This window comes from Oenanthe melanoleuca, chromosome 5, assembly GCF_029582105.1.
Source record: "Oenanthe melanoleuca isolate GR-GAL-2019-014 chromosome 5, OMel1.0, whole genome shotgun sequence".
Classification (NCBI taxonomy): domain Eukaryota; kingdom Metazoa; phylum Chordata; class Aves; order Passeriformes; family Muscicapidae; genus Oenanthe; species Oenanthe melanoleuca.
Window position 1 is genome coordinate 49939778 of NC_079339.1, and position 19269 is coordinate 49959046.

General features: G+C 38.3%; 1 long non-coding RNA gene across 16 annotated transcripts in view; it reads right to left on the reverse strand.

Annotated features, from left to right (window-relative positions):
• LOC130254448 (uncharacterized) overlaps positions 1–19269 on the reverse strand; it is a 235096-nt gene that overhangs the window by 168587 nt on the left and 47240 nt on the right. For 2 of the 16 annotated variants that reach the window (XR_008840720.1, XR_008840725.1), the window contains exon 4: positions 6692–6776. The exons of the other annotated variants lie outside the window; for them this stretch is intronic. This is a non-coding gene — a long non-coding RNA (uncharacterized LOC130254448). The remainder of the gene's footprint in view (positions 1–6691; positions 6777–19269) is intronic. 16 annotated transcript variants of the gene reach the window in all.

Consider the following 19269-nt stretch of genomic DNA (forward strand, 5'->3'; position numbering starts at 1 on the left):
ATCACTGCTATGGTATTTTCTTTCACTGGACCTAAAGGACAGCAGCAGCGGAATCTGCTGTTTGTGTTAAAGTGTCAGGAGGAGAAAGATCAAAGACATGGAAACATCTGCTTTTAGGAGCCACTTGAAAAATAATTATGCAATAGCCTGTGAAAAACATCTGTTAAAAATGCTGCTGTCCACCCATCAAATAGAAGAAAGACACTTCAAGAAAATATAAGAGAGACCAGAAGAAGATCAGGGCTCATTTTTCTCATGAAACATCCATTACCTCAAATCTAAACTGAAACCCAAAGGTAAGTTTAGCAAAAGAAATATATGACAGAAGCAAACAGCATGATAGACCTCTGCTGAACAGATGGTACAACCTGTTATTACATAATCTTACAAATAGAGCCAGCAACCATGCTTAGCATGTACTCTTTCTGAAGACAAACAAATTGCTTCCTGGGAATTTTAAGCCCTCTCATTCACAGAATCCAAGGCCTTGCATTTAGTCATGGAGTTGTCTGTTCCACAAGAGCAAGACTATTCCAGCTGAGAGCCTCCCTGCCAATCACTCAGAGGAACCTAAGCTCACATCACACTAGATCTCCACTCATGATACGTGATTGATTTAACATCCAAATCTGTCAGGAGGACTACTGAGCCCAGTACAGAGTTGTGTTCACATGATTCTACCTGGACTGTAAAAAATGCTCTCTCCTTACCATTTTGATATGCTGTACACACTCAACAGCTCAATCAGTACTGAAATACATGTCCTGACACAAGGGATTTTATCTAAACCATTTTAATCAGCAATTAGGGTAGATAGTGCATATGAGCTGTTCCCAGGTTCCTGCTGATTAGCAGAAACTGGCTGAACTATGAGGTTTAGCACTCTTCTACCCTACACTTACTTTAGCCAAAGTAAAGGAAGAGTTTGAATTTTAGCTCTTATAAAGCCAAAAAAGCAACATCTGACACCTTCCAACTTCTGTGCCAAATAATCAGCATAGCCAACTTCATCTACATATCAAATGGCACATTGGTGAGATTCTACAGTGTGTGACAGAAAGAGGCTGGGTATGAGACCATTGCCTCTCTTGTATCCTCAAGTTCATGCTCAAATCCAGTTGTGTAAGAAATTCTGCCTTTCCTACCAAAAGAAATTCCCCTTGGGTCTCAGACTAGACCCCTCAAATAAACTGTGATGTGTTTCTGCATTTGCCTCACAAGTGGATATTTGTCAGTAGGAAGCAAACCACTTGCTGCAGATACAATATGGTATCTAATACATTTTGAGATCCTCAGGGGTAAGGAACAAAACACAGTAATGTAATATATTTTTTTAATATCAGTAAGAGAATGACTTCTAAATATATTCATCTTGCTGCCTATCTGTCAGAAGAAAATAGAACAAAAGGAGAAGGTGTGGTTTTAAACATGCCCAAAATAATTTAAATCAGATTTTTAATCTGTAGTATTTTACAGCAATTATATTCTCAAAACAGTGGTTTGTAAGAAGCATCACTGCAATGTTTTCTGTGCTTATTTTTATAAATAAATAATTTTAATGAAAAATTTTGGGCTCTGTTACTCCCAGTTCTTTTCAGACCTATCAACAGTGCTTAATATAGAGGGTTTAATGATTGTTTTCTTTTCTTTAAATTTTTTAAGGGAACATTTAGTGAACCCAAAATTTAGCCTAAATCTTCAGGGTTTGGTAAAAAACATCCATGGTTTTCTGCCTAAAAGCATCTACAGATGAGGAGTAAAATCCACTGAGTATGACAGATTTAGGTATTTGTCAAGGAGTGGGAGGGCAGGTGGGAGAAAGCTATGAGTATGTGCCGGTGTCCTCAAGTGTTTCCTTGAAACCCATAGACTCCCAGCAGTGTTCCAGATCAGTCTCAATCTTAAATATTCTCTTGCACATAGAAGATCTCTCTTCTAATTCCCATGGAAGAATACATGTTTTGGAGATCTAGAAGGAAATTTATGAAAGTAAGCTGTTTTATTCTCTAGGTTCATATGAGAGGAAAAGCTCTGCCTATCACTTCACTTGAAATTAACTGGAAAGGAGAAAAGATGTTGAACTATATCGCCCTTTGAATATTTTGCTCAATTAAACAATGCAAAATTTGGCTCAAGTATACCATCTCCAAATTCTTCTCTTCTGCAGTTGGAATGCAGTGAAGACATCAATTGAAGAGCAACTTAAATATTTTAACAGAGCACGATACATTCTGGTTTTGTGCTCGGAAGTCTGTATTGTGGAATGGAATTCCCGGATTAGAACAGGTTTGCCTGTGGCATTTGGGAAGTGTAGCAATTGGCTTCAGTCTAGAATTTCCACAGCTAACATAGGTCAAGTGTGTCAGAGCAATTTCCATGTCAGAAGACCAGCATATGCACGTAAATGCTACATGGCTGCTCCCTGACTGTAAATTATCTAGTAACAGTTCATTACAATGCTGCCACTGACTTCTAGTGCCAGTTAATTTAACAGTCAGTGTAATTTATTCAAAACCTTGGGTACCATGTAATCTGTATTAAAAGCAGAAATTGCCATCTAGTGACAATTTCAAGTTGCCTAGGATGGTGGGGGGAGCAAATAACTACGCTTACTAATGCATTTTTGGGGTTTTTAAAGAATAACTAGAAAAGGAAATGACAGCATCTTGACAGATGTGAAGACTGACCTACACAGAGAAGCTAATTTGGATTACAGTAGAGTATGAATTTAAATGCAAATCTTTCTGATTAACCCCTGAGATAGCAACTTCTGGTATGATTTGTCTTGAACAGACTTGCCTGAGAATTTGTGCAGAAAATTCATCTGAGGCAATCTGAGGGGGAGCATCTCTGGAATAATTTCCTATAACAAAATCCCTGGAACTTCTTTTTCAAATGATGCTTGTTTGTACATTCAAGTCCTTTTCTACACCTGACTGGGCTGTCACCTACACCAGTTGCTCTGCTCCCCTGGACTCTGCTCCCCAGCTCTACTATGAAGAAGCAGAAGTGTGATGGAGGCTCCCCTGTCAGAGTCACATTTTCACCCAGCAGGGCTCTCTTTGCAGCTCACAGCCAAGCATCATGGACATGGGTTAACACAATTCCTAGAAGACACTCGAGTAAAAGAATTAACCACTTTGTCACATATGAATGAGACACAATCAACACATCAGTGAGCTGTGTAATTCCTAACATATTGAGCAGGGATTGCTCCCATTCAGCAAATGGACTTTGGCCCATGCTATAAATCACCACAAGCAGTGAAAACCTTGGAAAATCTTGGCCTCTCTGGAAGAAACAGATTTAATCTGGTCTTCAGACATTTGGGTGAGGAAAATGCAATGTATACAGCTGCTTACAGAAGGCCATGCATTGTGTCATGTTCTGAAAGCAACACCTGACAGTCAGTTAAATGTACTTAGAACACATGAAATTAGGTTTGATTTCTGTCAGCTGCCTTATGAATCCTCTAGTCTTACCACTTGTTCATCTTATGGGTCTTAACACATTATTTTAAATTAATCAGCTTTCAATTAATATTATGCCCATTTCCACCTAGAAATCTTGTAGGATTTTCCAGCTTATTCGGGTAGGCTCCAAAATATCTACTTTACAGCAGAAGGAAATGTCTTATCAGCTAAAGAACAATGATGCCACCAATTTTTCTTGCATATTTGCTACCAACCAACATACAGATTAATTCAGTTTTGGTTTTTTTTACTATAAATCAATCTACAGTAAACAAAAATATGTAGCTCCTTGTCTGGGGCACTAAAGATGTGAATATAAAGTTCCACAGCACTTAGAATTTTGTGGAAACTATTACAGGGTGGAATGAAATTCTATATATGAGTGAAGCCTTGCCAACACAGTTTAGTTCCCCAAGTGGACAGGTAAAATTTAAACTATAGCATTTAGAATTCAAAGACAAAACTTGAATCTCAGTGTTTCAGTTTTTGAAACACTTTTGCTATTATGTCTTAGCTCCATGTACCATTTTTAAGCACCTTCTCACTGCCAATGCATAAAAACAGTGTGTCTCTAGAATTGCAAGTCCTAATTAATGAATATTAATTTATTTGTGGACTCTTGACTATGGGAAGGCAGAAAATGAAAAATTTACTGTTTTCTTCCTTCAAAATTCTTCTTTTATCACTTTTTCACTTTCGTTAAGGCTGAAATAGATCAACAAAAGAACAAGCCTCTGCAATTTGATATAAAGCAGTAACTGTTGTATTCAGGTGTAGTAGCACCAGGTTCTCTAGCATGCCAGGTCTCTAAGAACAAGACTATGATAAGCTTTGGTCTTGGGTTGCAGCACAGGATGAGAACAGAAGTGTGAATTCTGTCACCATCTGTTGAAGCCTGATGGGGCAGTGACCCTTATCTCCATGGCCCATATTATCTGCTAATGGGCCATCTTTAAAACCAGCTGGGGCAATCATCTTTATCTTTTCACAACCCATCCTCCCTCCAGGAAGATATCATCTGCTGCTGGGCCATTAAGTCCCACTGTATGACTGATAAAATTACATCATCCCACTGGGAGATGCTCCAGCCAGGGGGAGGAGCCAAGCCTTTCCTACCTAGATAAAAACTGAGATTTGGAACACCAAAGCAGCCTTTTCCACTGGATTCCAGAGGAAAGACAGACCTTTCTGCATCATCCCTGGACCTTCAGAGGAGAACTGCACCTTCTATAGGAGCACTGCTCCAGCTGAACCACATCTGCCACTGCAGGAGGAAGAGCCACCATTTAATGGGACTGCTGCCAACACCCTGACTGACTGATGGAGTGTCAGCTTGGATTCTGAATCTGTCAGTGTTTTGGGTTTGTTCTTTGTAATACTGTATTTCTATTTTAATTTTCCTAGTATAGAACAGTTATTCCTAACCCCCATAACTTTGCCTGAGAGCTCCTTAATTTCAAAATTTGTATATAATATATATATATATAATATATATAATTTATATAATTTTTATAATTTATATAATTTATATAATTTATATAATTTGTAGGGAAGGGATTTACATTCTCCATTTCAAAGAGAAACTTCTGCCTTTATTGGCAGACACCTGTCCTCCAAACCAGGACAGCTTTGTATCAGGTCTTCTACACCTCATTACCTACAGCAACTCATTTTCTAATACCTATTATTGCCACACCTGGATGACACTGCATCCTCTGTGCTTCAGACACAGCTCTGGAGTACGTGCATCAGCACAACATTGGGCTCTCAGCAGCATAAGAAGCCTCAGCAGTGCAATCTCTGGGTCTCTGCACAGAGATTTGAATCTCTCCCTTGGATCTGGGTATCTAGATTCTGCCTAAGTTTTTCTTTATGCACCTAAGTGCTTTTTTGGATCTCACTCTAAATTCTTACATATCATAAAACCTTTTCCAAAAACGCCATTAATTTCTCCAGCAATTATCAAAAGAACATGGAATTATTTCATAAACAACAAATTAAGAATGTATTAAATTGTTTTTCTGGTTTGAAATGAACTATGAAAGAAAACATTTCTTCAAAGTAAACCTAAAACACTGGTTTGAGTGCTTAAACCACTTTGTAATAAAATATGCACGCGGTGACTTCTGAGACCCTACTGTTGCTAGATCATGAAATCTTTTGCTTAACTACTAACAACAAATGTATAAAGACACCTAATTAACCAGTTATACACACACTTTGCTTGTCCACACCAAGCACAAATATTGCACAAAGCTCTTTGCAATGCCTTCCACACTACTGAGAGATTACTCAGCATCTGCATGAGAACACTCCTTCTGCAAGGAAACACAGGATTAAATAAATACTGCATGATCTAGAAATGGCAGGACATCTAGTCCAGGCAAGTATAATGACTTTGCTGTGTTTTCTTGGGAAACAAAAATACTCTCTTTTGTCCTTTCAGAACCCCAAGACAGAGATAACCAGCATCATTTCTCAGGGCTGGGTCAAAAATGAATTAAAATAGTAGGGAATGTTGGAATGAGAAAGCATCCATATACATAGGGCTTAATAAGGCCATTCTAACCTTGTCTTTACCATGTAAAATAAGAAAACTAAAGCTTTTCAATTCCTCACACTTACAGGAAGTATCTTTTATTCCTCCTGGCAGACTTTTAGTATTCAAGCTGGAAGATCTGGGTTCTACTTTCATCTTCTTTTGATTTATATAATGATCCTGTTTGTTTTTATGAGCTCAGTATACTGTCAACAACAACAGGACTCTCAACTGGGCTTTGTGGATGCCGATGCTGAGCTGAAATTGAATTTAAATGGCTCTGAAGTTTGTCTGAACCACAACCTTCAGATTCATGACCAAACTTAGGATGGAATGAGACCCATGTTCTGTCCCAAGGCCATTCTTCTTCTACATGGTTGTTTCATTCCCTTGGCACTCCAAGGATAACATCCCCCCAGGAGACATGGAGGTTTTGCTTCTCTCAACAGCAGAAAAGATGTAAAACTAGGAGAGACATGTCCCTGAAAAAGGATGGCTGTATAGACATTATCAGCCCATGTTTCTGACCTTTTCGAGGACTTACCAAAAGTAGCTGAGCATGCCAAATCTCTAATCAAAAAATTAAATTCCAGTGTTAGTATTTTGGATCGTTGTTTTAACTAAAAGGATGCATAAATGGCAAACTTGGAAGAGAAAAAAAAAAATCAAGGTAACATACAAGATCTGTAGAAAGTGTCCTTTCAGGGGGAAATATTCTTAAGTCTTTATCTGTCATGGCTCAGCCTCACGTTCCATGAAAATTCCTGTAAAGGAAAAAATATCTGAAAAAACACATAGATCAGGGAAGTGCATGAAGCAGCTCTTGAAAACACCAAGTATTTGTTACAGACCTCCAGCACCAAAGAACTGCTAACACAGCTGAACTGCTGCTTGTACTAAACATAACAAAAGACTTTCACAGACCCTGCAGAACATCTATAGTCCCATGAGCAGACTATATCAACATTGTAAATAAATTACTATTGCAATTTAACCTATTGATAAAGTAATTGCAAACTTCACTAAGTATTAATTGCTGTGGCTCCATTTGTTAAAGGAGGACCCAAAAATACCTTTCAATAGCAGGAGAAATATCAACAAAGAGAATTCTGTGCTCTTCCAAGTTGCAACACATGAATAGAAAAAAGTTCTTGTTTTGTTTTGCTAAGGAACATTTCAAGTTCAAACTATTTATGTCTGAGTCAGGGGTTACCTCCTACTTAATTCAGTAGCACCAGAGATGGACCTTAAAAAAACTTTAATTATTAGAGGATGTTCATGTCCATAGGTTTTAATACTATTCCACATCCAGTTCTGCCATACCTCTAACATGCTGTACTCACTGTCAGCTTCTAAAAAATATTATTTTATAAGATGAAGGGTGTGGGGGAAGCACAGAAACAGGGAAGGCCAGACTAAATTAAGATCACAAAACGACACCACATTTTCAGCAACTAGCAGATCTGCTATGAAACAAGATTTCAAACTATCTTTGAAATCTAACAAATTCCCAAGAGCCTTCTGTGTATAATGATAGCAAATTTTCCTTTTTTTTTTTCTTTTAATGATTCTTCAGAAAGGGCACAAACTGATCTTTTGGAGAGATAGTGCTTTTTATCTACAGGGATTTTGTAAACAAATTGATCCAGATGTTTTGCTTTAGAACTCTCCAGACATAGTAAATTATTCCTTACTACATCAACACTTCATTTCCTCTATTTGCAGCTAACATCTCAAAGCAGAACCCTTTTCAAAAGACAAATAATTAAAATGTTTTATCAGCATTAACAAGATCATTTGGACCCTTTCTTTTAAAAAATCTGTCTTCAATATATGGATGCATTTGGTTACATATAATCATTCATGGACAGGAACAAGATCAAATGTATTAAGAATGCATTTGGATCCTTTTCCCATGCCACTGAAAACCTATCAAGAAGATAAATTTCTTTTTATTTTCTTTTTTATTTTGTTTTTATAAGAATTTTATTTTTCCTTTCTTTGTTACATGATTTGCTGCATTTGTCTTTAAAAAAACCCAAGACATGGAATGGTAATGGTCTCCAAAGTCTGAGTAAAAATTCAGACAACTAGTTTATGCACTTAGAATGAAACTAAGGTGAGAAAAAGTACAAAGAGACAGAATAGGTATATGGACTAGGTAAAAGATATTTAAGAATATTTGACAACATAGGCACATATACATTCAAAAATTACTGGAGGAAAAAGAAACCTGCTCCCTGTGTTTCTTGGTGGCATGCCAAATAGGCTGCTTTCAGAAATGCATATATAGATTTTTTTAAGCTTTTTTTTAAACCAGTAGCAAAAAGAGTTAATGATATAAGGGGCTTCCAGAAATATGAAGACAAATATATTACCTGTAAAAACAGCCCTATTAAATATATCCTAGATGAACATCACATTTTGCTAGCTCCCTTAACTACCTTTGGATGTTCCTCTTTTATTTTAAATGTAAATGTTTCTCCATAATATCGAAACGATCTCTCCTATTTACACGCTTTCTGAAGATCTCAGGCTGTCAAATACAGCAACCAGGTTTCCATCCTATGCTTCCTGATTTAGAATATTTGCTTTAAAATGAAATCTTTGGTAGCTTTCCAGTTACTGTAAGGACAGCAGGATCAACTGAGTGCACAGCGACAGATTAGGAAGCAGGTGGCTTGAGGCTAAATCTAAACAGTTTCCTCACATAGCTTTGTAAAGTGGGGTGCAGATAACCCCTAATGAGGGTTAAGGGCTGTCTAGTCACTTAGCTGTATACAAGGTCTAGACAGGTCAAGGTCTAAGGATCAGAGCTTCTAATTACATTCTATGAAACACTCGTTAGTTGTAAAAGATGTTACTAGAAGACCCATCAGAGATATAGTGTCTAATTATTAAATATTAGTGCCCTCATAAGACCCTCAGGGCTTGAAAAACTATGATAAAATACTGAAAAAGGAAAAAAGACAGCCAAAAAGGAGGTGAATCTGAGGACACAGCTGAAAATTGAGGTCGTTGTTCTATATCACATTCCCCATGTAAAAGAGGAATTTGAAACTCATAATCTATTGAATCAGTCAGTATTTGGCAGCATCATGTCTAATGTTGAGTTAAACCATTTAGGAGACAGATTCAGAGAGTCTTTCATTGCAAAATGAGCAAATAATGAAATACGTTTATTTCATAACCTGTATTTGTTACAAACACAACTCACTGAACTGTTGCTCATTCCCTAAAAGCTAATAAAAAAGAGAAATAATTATGACTAAAACCCGCATGCTTTTTTACTTCCTTTAAATAAAAGGCTCACATGAAAGCTCTTGTGGTTTGGTGATAGTGTGCTGTTGCTGACTGGCAGGGCAGGATTTGGTGATGCAGCCCCCCAAAGGCTGTTGTGCTGTTTTTATCCCAGCACTCACACTAGGACAACACACCAAGTTGGACAGCTAAAGGGGAAAAGCACCTGTTAGGCATGAATTCTGCAATTCTGTGGGGAAAGGCACCCAGGAACACCAGCACCCAACTGGGTCATAAGCAAAGGTAACACCTGTGTCTCAGGTCAGGGAGGGCAGAATGCAGAGCCAAGGCCTGATTTTGTCCAGCTGGGAAGATCATCCCAAGGGACAGAAATATGGTCCCCAGGGTTAGGAGACAATTTCCTGAGGTTCACTTTAAGGACAGCACAGCAGCGCTGGAATAACTCCAAAGTACTCTCACATTTCCCTTCCTTCCTTCCTTCCTTCCTTCCTTCCTTCCTTCCTTCCTTCCTTCCCTCCTTCCTTGAGCACCCAAAAACATGACACTGTTCAGGCCTCTTGGACCTGTGAAACATTTTGGAAAATGAAAGAGTCCAGGTTTTATCCTGACTTCTGGTGCTTCTCAGTCTCCTGACAGCCCTCAAATTACCTGGACTGCAGCCTTGCTTGCAATATCTTGGCTCTGCTGTTCTCTGTCTGCCTGGAACCAATTAATGCATTAGTACAGGAAAAAAAAATTAAAGAATTAATCATCCTTTTCTGAACCTCAAAAGATTCAAGTTTTGGACAGACCTTTATGGAGATGGGGAAAGGCCTGAACTCAGTTTAGATCCTAGCTGATAAAAAGTTTTGCTGTTTATTTTTCTTACCAAGTGCCATCTGAGTTGTGGAACTGCATTATCAGGCTTGCTTCCAGTCCCTCTGTATCTTATAGCACCCTGGTAGAAGCCAAAAAAGGGCAGCACTTCCTACTCACACTCTCCCCTTTTTCCCCCCTGGATTCAAACTATCCAGTAGAAGGAGGCAAAAACCTCCCCTTTGTCATGTTGTTTTTTGGAGTGAATCTTTTTTAGCATCAAACTGCAAAGTACCAGTGCCAACAGGAACATACAACCTTTTTTACCTCACTCATAAATGGAATCACTTCCTTCTTCCTTCTTCTGAGGTGAATCTCAGAACCTCATAAACCTCTTCAGTTTCCTGTAATCCTATCTATCCAGAAAAGCACCTTTTAGTGCTTCCCTTCTCCCAACATAGTGCTTCATCCTCCCTGAGACTCACAACCGCTCCTCCTGCCCTGACAACCCTCCACCAACCCCTCCCACAGGCTCAGGGCATCCCTAAGCACATACTGAGGCTGAAAGAGTCCTTAGACTCAAAATCTGAGGATACCCTCACTCCTGACAAGCCTCTGCCTCCTCCTCCTACTCCATTCTATTTCTGGTCCTTGATAAGAAGAAAAGGAGGCTGCAAGGAAAGCATGTAAGGGCAACTCACATCAGAATGCACCAAACACTGCCTTTGCTCTACCAAATCAGTCCCTAGATGCTGCTCAGGGCTGGCACCATTTAATAAAATCATCCCATGCCCACAGCAAGCAGAGAACAGCACAGGCACAGCAGGATGGGGTTCAGTCACCCCTAGTGCCAGAAAGATGCAGCTGAACCTCCAGCAGCTTAACCACTCTGCAGGTCTCCATGTCCTGCAACCCCAGAGCTACCAGAACACCCTGATCCCAACTAAAACTTATTTTAATTTTTTTGTCCCTTTACCAGATTTTCACTTCTGTCCCAAAATACTCCTGCATTTCTTTTTTTACCCTTAAAAACACAAGAGCTGGCTTTTTAAAATGCCAATTAACCAAGAACAGAGGGGAAATGACACATCAGGAGTAAAATGGAGCACTCAATTCTCTGGCTTGCTAATTAGAATTTATGTACTGGAAAAATCCAATTCCTGGCACCGGTGAGTTAATAAAGAAATGAAAAAATGTCTGGAAAATTGGAAAAACTGGTATAATTGTCTAAAAAAACTAGCACATCTGGTCATTTCCCCACACATTGTTATTAGCACCACAATTATTTCAGCAGGAGGCAAGCTGGGAAGAAGTAATACATGAGCAATGAAGAAAAGCAGTAGCAAGAAAACCTTTCATTCAGGCACTAACTCCTGAGAGAAAGCAGACTTGGCCCTAAACAGAAAATTCTATTTTAACATGCACCTCTTTAAATACTGATTTATAGTGTTTAAACTGGAGATAATTATTTCCACTAGGGGTATCACAACTGCAAAATTACCCTGTTCTTTCTGTGAAGTCATTTACATTGGTACATGAATTACTAATGTTCTCTACTTACCTGCTTTTTCTAAGGATAGAGAGGAAAATATGAGGTGCAAAACAAGATAAAACAGATCTCCAGACAGCAATTCATACAGCATGTATGTGTGTGTGAAGAGGATTCACTTACGTGCTCCTGAGACTATAATGCTTAGCAGAAATATTTCCCAGACCATACCACTGAATCTGGTAAGCTACTTGTCCTTCTTTCATAATTGTTTTTATGAGGAAGGCAAGAAAAAAATCCCAGGAAAAATGCCAATAACAGTTGTGCTTTGTTGATTCTCCTTTGAGTTTTTTGCTTTTATATATTTGCATGGTAATCTTTCATGATATGATCATTTTGACAGTTTAATGGGGTTCTCTTGCTTATTCTGCAGCATAATCCTTCAGGAATCTTATCCAGAATAAGCCTCTTGCTAATATATTGATTAGTAAGACCTTTTTCTTTTAAAAAATGTGCATAAAATTATCGCCATGCTCCAAAAGTAAAGTATGTTAATTTACATTGTAGCTAATTTGGGCAAGATCCTGTAAGGGAGTTAGCCAATTCAGTGCTATCTTTCAGTACCTCAGATCCCACAGGAAAATTCTAAAAGGAAATGGAGTCTTGGGCTCTCTATTCAATTCAGAGCATAAATTCATGCCTCAGAATTTAATCCAAAGCAGCAAAAATAACAACCAAGTAGCTGATGGTAACATATTCAGGAGGCAGCCCCCTAGAAGTGGCTTAAGTGACTGCTATGCTTTAAATCCTGATCATTCAGGGCAGCAGTTTCATTTACAGAGTCTCTGGAGCCCAGAAGTCTCAACGCACATTGCATATCTATCTCTGAGGGAAACAGAAAAAAAAAAAATTCCAAGAACAATAATAAACAAACAAACAAACCAAAAATCCATCCTTAATGCTTCCCTATTGAAAGAAGGTTAGGAAAGCAGATGGGCTCCTGTCCTCATAAACACCCAGTAATTGCCCAGGCAGTAAAGGATCTCATTTCTTCTCTTTGCTCAAGGGAGCTTAAAATCACATCTCCAAAGAAATGCTCCTACTTACAAGTAATGCTCAATCCCTGAAGCTCTGAAGTCAAGAAGCTCTGGACCCAAAACAGACATCAAAAACTGAAGCACAACAGATCAGTAGCTTTACTTGTAAGGAGGCATTCCTTTTCCTCTTCTACCAGGACTGTTTTTTACTTTATCAAGTAGCAGCTCCATGGAAAATGCACAATATATCCAGGGAGCAGGGAGAAGAAACACATCTCCCTGTGGAATCTGAGCCTTTTTCACTTGCATGCTCAAGTGAACAGGGAAACAAGGCAGGGTGATAATCCACTGCTGCCTGTCTTTGATGGAGTGAAGGGTTATCTTCACACCTAACCTTCATGCAGTAAGATGGAGAATGCTCTGCCACACAAACCAAGACTTAAAGGCCAGATAAAACTCTTTCAGGGGAAGATGTAGGATTTCATATTATGAGATAAAAGGGAACTGAAGCATTCCCACTCATTCTGCTCAAGTATCTCAATCTTCAGATTGGGTGAAACCCCTTGTGGTGTTAGAGATAAGTCAGCAGCTGCTACTCTTGTTATTTTTCTCTTCTTTGTGAAATACTGAATGTCCCAGTATGTGAATACCCCTTACAGATTAAGCCTTTCTGAAATTCACAAACCTGCCAGCTTTGCCTTTCCCACACTGATATATCATCTACCTCTTTAATGTGAACTTCTTCTTACATGTCTTCTGACCTTATTCAAACACCAACTAATAGATTTCAAAATATGTTGCTTCAACATGTTTGTTTTTATGTCTTGAAACTAGCAAAACATTCTTCCCTGTCCCAAAAAAAGTGGTCAACAAAACCCAACCATATTCATCTCAACCATGTCAAGATTTCACTGTTAAGCATACCAAAGAGACACAGGGAAATGGGAGAAAAGCATAAACCTGGATTAATGGGCTTGCTTCAACTTGGAATGAAAAGAGCATCTCAGCAAGTCCATACAAAACACATTTATTTGCTGTTTACAGTTACCAGATATTATGTTCCCATCCACAGACAGAACTGATCTACTTTTTTATATTCTATTCTAATATGTGAAGACATAAGCAGAGGAATACTCTACTTCTAGATCCCTTTCAGGTTAGAAGCAGTGATTTAGATATTGAGATGCTTTGTCTTGTCCATGTTTAGGTACATGTATAAAAGACAAGACCAGGCTCCAGGGGAATATGTAGACAAGACAGTCAGTGATTGTTGATCCCTGGATGATGGTGAGTCCTAGCTGGATGGCAGAAACCCTCTGTTATTACTGCTCATTTCTACCCACCTTGTTTTAAAATCAATGGCTGTCCATAATGGCAGAGATGCTCAAACTTTCCATGAAGGAGCTCCTCAGCTGTAGTTATCTACACCTGGAAGTTTCTGACTCCTTGCTTCACCTGTGACCTTTGACTCCTCAGCAGAAACTAACTACTCACTTTAGCCATTTCTAATGTCCAGATGGACAACAAATTCCATGAGAAAAGTAGAGCACAGTGGTCAGCTGGAATGTCTATCATTTCACCATTCAGTTTAATCCATCTGTGTTCATAAATCAGTGCCCATGAAATGTAGGACATTCCAGTTTCAGATAGGGGCACAAGGGAAGAAAGAGTTCAAGATCTCTTTTGACATTTTTAATTAAAATTATTTTATTTTTTTAATCTTAGTAAAGATCATAAAACCATATAGCAGCAGTTGCCTTAATGTCTGGTGTGCTTATAATTAACCTTTGGTCTCAGACATTAGACAGTGAGTTCTGGATTCCTGAGGCATTAATTACGTGGTAGTTATCCTGTAATTAGTTTGAAATCAGCCTCTTTGAGACACTTGTACTAAAGACCCATGTCATTAGAGAGTATCCATGCAGTTGAATCATCACATTTTATGAGGGATCATTTTGTTGTTTGGCCTCCAGTGGTTGACTGTTGCCCCATTCAATGTTTGCAGATTCTCATCAGCTCACACTGAAAACCCAGTATCATAAATAGTCAGAAATGCACTTTTCCCTGCTTTACCCCTGGTAGCATGCCCACTCTCATCCACAACTGATTATTACCCAAGATTTCCAAAACTGATCACTGATGTCCTCTTCCCCAGAGGTGCAACTGAAAATGCAATTTTTTTTATATTCCCCCCCCCTTAGATAACCTGAAAGAATAGATGCTTCAAAGGGACTAGATACAAGGAATCTAATTTCTTTTTATTTTAGTCACTACAATAAAACCAGATTATCTAAAGAACATGATTTAAATCATCAGATTTGCTTTTTCCCATAAACATATGAAATATATTATAAATAATAACTTGTTTACTACGTATACTTCAAGTGCCAACAAAGGCTAATAGGGTTGTGTCACACCAAATCAGAATCAAATACCACTTCTCCAACAGAAAGGAAGAATAACTTGTGAAGAATTTTACATCTTTGTATCTCAGTGCACTTTGACAAAAAATAGCAGAAGTGTTCTCAGCCATACTTCACATAAGAAGGAACTGAAGTGCAAAAGGTGTGATCCATGCAGAGCTGGAAGCACAAAGAACAGCTCCTCCAAATATTAACCCTCTCCATATGTTTTTCTTTCCCCTTATTTTTCTCCCCTTGTAATAGAAGTTCTGCTGTCAATGACTCTCAATGACCACATCATATTACAAACTCAAGAGAGTGAAAACTAAACAACTGCTGAAAAGAAATTATTTGTTTCTTTTGAAAGTGAGACTATTCTGAAGTCTTTGTTTCTTCTTTTTGTTTTAAATTACGTTTTATTTTTTCAGCAACTAACACAGGCTTTGATTAAGATTCTCTTTGTTAAAGAATCCACATTTTCACTCCTGCTGTTCTTTTGAGAAAGAAATGAATACCTATCCTCTGAGATATGCAGGAAATCACCGGGAAAACCATAACAGACTTGGCATTTCTTAAATTTCTAAGTGAAAATCAAACAACAAAAAAAATCAACATGCTTTATAGTACATAAAGCAGCAAAGAAGACTTATGCCAAAGCTTAAAATAAATTCTTTTAAATCTTCCTAAAAGAAAGGGGGGATAGGAGGAGCATCATTAAACTGGATTCCATGGAAAGAGAGTTGTTGTGCTTTGGGGTGTTTTGGTTTGGACTATTTTTTTTAAGAGCTAAAAGAAATTCCAAGGCTTACACTTGCCTTGGAGCCTCAATGCCAATTTTTGTGGTTTTACAACCACAGTTTCTTATTTTTCTTTGTTTTTTCTTTCTTTTTTTCTTTCTTTCTTTTTTTTTTTTTTTTTTTTTTTTTTTTTTTTTTAGAGAGAGAAAGAGAGAGAGAAAGAGGGAGGAGTTGTTTGTTTGTTTTTCTAAAGTACTTCTCTCTTTCCCATTGTCATGTATGATACCCATATACTAAACAAGGGAAACTAACACCAAAGGGCATACAGAGAAGCTGCCTATTTAAACCAAATGGTATTTTCCCTTAATCACCAAAATCTAAAGGCTCTAGCCAGCAGGACTCTTAAAGTGACATTTCACCTCTCTTCCCAAACTCTTACTGAAGTCCTACAGCACCTCAACTCCTCCACCAGTTTCTTTTCTAGTCTTTTACAGAGGCATCAATTCCAATTCCATTTGGAATTCTACCCAAAATGCATATGAATGTACAAGACAAACAGGATGAGGGTACAAAATAGAGTACTTTTTCATTTCTCCTTTCCTTACACTTGCAACTAGGTTACTGTTACAGGTACTATGTCACTATGAAGGACAATGTGTAAACTATCATTGTCATTTTATAAGCACTTTGCCCACTATTGGCTGGCACCAAGTAAAATGAAAAAATCTTCTACATGCACAAGTCTTCTCTGCACCCAGCTTAAAAAGATTTATGGGGTAGTCAATGGAAAGTCAGGTTCTGACAGTGATACTGTAAGTTCCTTCATGCACTGTCCTGGGTAGCTTCAATATTTATGCATTTTATCTTAAAAACCTCTGTGAAGAAAGAGCAAAGGTTTGGGTTTTTCGGATTGCTGCAGGCTTCTGCTAATTTGTCATACTGTGGTTTATGTTATGGTAGGGGAAAGAGAACATCCTTTGCTGATTATGATGCTCATGATTTTGCAATCTTGTTTGAAGTTTTAAATAAATAACAGCTTCTTAACAGTAGCTTGAAATAAACAGTGACATTGTCCTAGGCCTGTGTACAGTATTTCTTGGTTTAGGTGGTGGGTTTTGGCAAGGGGAGGGAGATGAGAGCAAGATGTTTCCCTCTGCCATTTTTCTTCTTGCACACTCCTAGAAAATCTAGTCTTATCTGTAACAACCCCTAGGTTACAGAGATTGTTCCCTTATATTTCCAGATTATCTCAATGAACACAAAGTTCTCCCCAGATAAAAGGGAAGACAAAAACCAAAGCTTTAGAGGTACCCTGCTTCAGTCCTGGACCTACCCAGACTCATTGCCTGCAATATCTTTGGAGACAAAAGGGTATCCCTGTCCTTTAAGGCATCCATCCTTCCCAAAGGCCAGTGTAGGGACAGTCAATTCCTGTGATTCAGACTTGCTTGAGAAAGTCTGCACTGCTCTCCCAAGCAGCATACCACAAGGCAAAAGCTGAGTTGTTGATGGTTCCTATGACTAAGTTTTGACAACATTAATAAAGCATTTCACAGTTTTGTGGAGTTCCTTTCCGAAGGATTTGACTATTTTCTGTTTAAATTATAACACCACCATAGAAGTCATTCAGGCCAATTCAACTGATCACTACATCACAAACTGATAATCCTCAGGGGTGTTAATTTCCCTCTGCATTCTAAGGACTGATCATTTTTTTCATTGCTAAGACAAGGCAGGACTCTCAGAACAGTTTAGAAAGAATTGGTTGATTTAAGACTTGTTGTTTACCTCTTAAGCCCATGAAAAATGTATTGTTTTAATAAAAAAACTGAGTAAACATAAATAAAAGGAGCATTAAATTAAATTAAACTAGTTGACAATCTGATCTTTTCTATGACAAGATGATCCTTGTCACCTTGATGAGGACCAGGGCAGTAACCATCTCCCCCATACTCATCACTGGTGAGGCCATACCTCAAATTCCATGCTTAATTTTGGATCCCTCATTGCAAGAAAGACATTGAGGAGCTGGAGCATGTCCAGAGAAGAGCAATGGAGCTGGAGAAGGGTATGGAGCACAAGTCTAATGAGGAGAAGCTGAGGGATGTGAGGCTGTATGATGTGGAGAAAAGGAGGTTCAGGAGGGACCTTTTTGATGTCTACAACCACCTGAAAGGAGGGTGTAGCCAGGTGGGGGATCAGTCTCTTCTCCCAGGTAACAAGAGATAGGACAAGGGGAAATAGCCTCAAGTTGCACCAGTGGGGGATGAGATATGGGATATTAGGAAAAACCTCTTCACAGAAAGGGTTGTCAACATTGAAACAGGCAGCTCAGGGAAGTAGTAGAGTCACCATCCCTGAAGGTATTTAAAAGATATGTAGGTGTGCTGCTTAGGGTCAAGCAGCTTGACAGTGTAGGATTAACAGCTGGGCTCAATGATCTTAAACTTTTTTTCCCAACCTAAACAATTTTATGATTCTATTATAAATCAGAACAAATGCAAAGCCGTTGCAAGTCCTGAGGAAAGGGTGGTTTTCTTTTGTATTTTACAGTATTTTTAAAGTTTCTTGAATATAAGCAATGAGTTTTATTCTGTAATATCATACCCTTTGTTATACAGTTTGAAAAAACAAATTCTCCTTTTAGCCATTGCTTTTTCCAGACCACGGGAAAATACCAGCAGTGAATTTAAGATTCATGTTCCTGGAGAAGTATACATATTGTTATGATCTCAAGTGTGCTACTGCTTGAGAGCTTGATTACACACTTTATGACTGTTTGTGGAAACAGTGACATTTTCCTCTAAAGATGAGGATTTACTACGAGTGAAAGGGGTTGACTTGCAGCAGCTTACCCAAAACAGAAGTTCATTTTCATGGCTATTGAAAGGCTAGAAATAGTTATTTTAGAAAAGAAAAATAATTACCACATTCTTCCCATTTCTCTCTCCCATTATCATTCATTCCCATCTTCTGCAACATCTTGCCATCTGTATTCAAGTTCCTGTTTAGCTCTCTTTCTTCAGAAAACCAACTTCTCAAGTTATCAGTGTTTCTAACTTATATCTTCTACCTCTTCTTTCTTCATCTCAGCATACCTTGCCTGTTGCTTCTCTTCTCAGTATCTCACCTCCACATTTCATGTGGTACTGCCTTTGGATTTCAGGCTCCTGAATCAGTTTGGTCTTAGCATGAGAGAGGTTTGATCCCCAGGTGAGCATTTGTCTGGGTAGCAAGAAACCACTAAACCTGGGCATAAAAGCATCTATTATTTACAAAAACACAAAGTTCATCTGCAGGTAACATTCATATAATACAGACCTGGAGTTCAGTTTCACAGTAAGGAATGAGAAAACATGGAGTGAAATTTGCCATCTCTTATCCTTAAAATGGGCACATTTTTCTGGGTTCCCTGCAGCATAGCCTAAACTTGAGCTTAGATTTGTTACTTTTAGAGCACATATTTTCATCAGCTGAATACTAGTGATCCCAAATCATGCTAAGGATTATATAATTGTAATTTTACTCCATTTTTC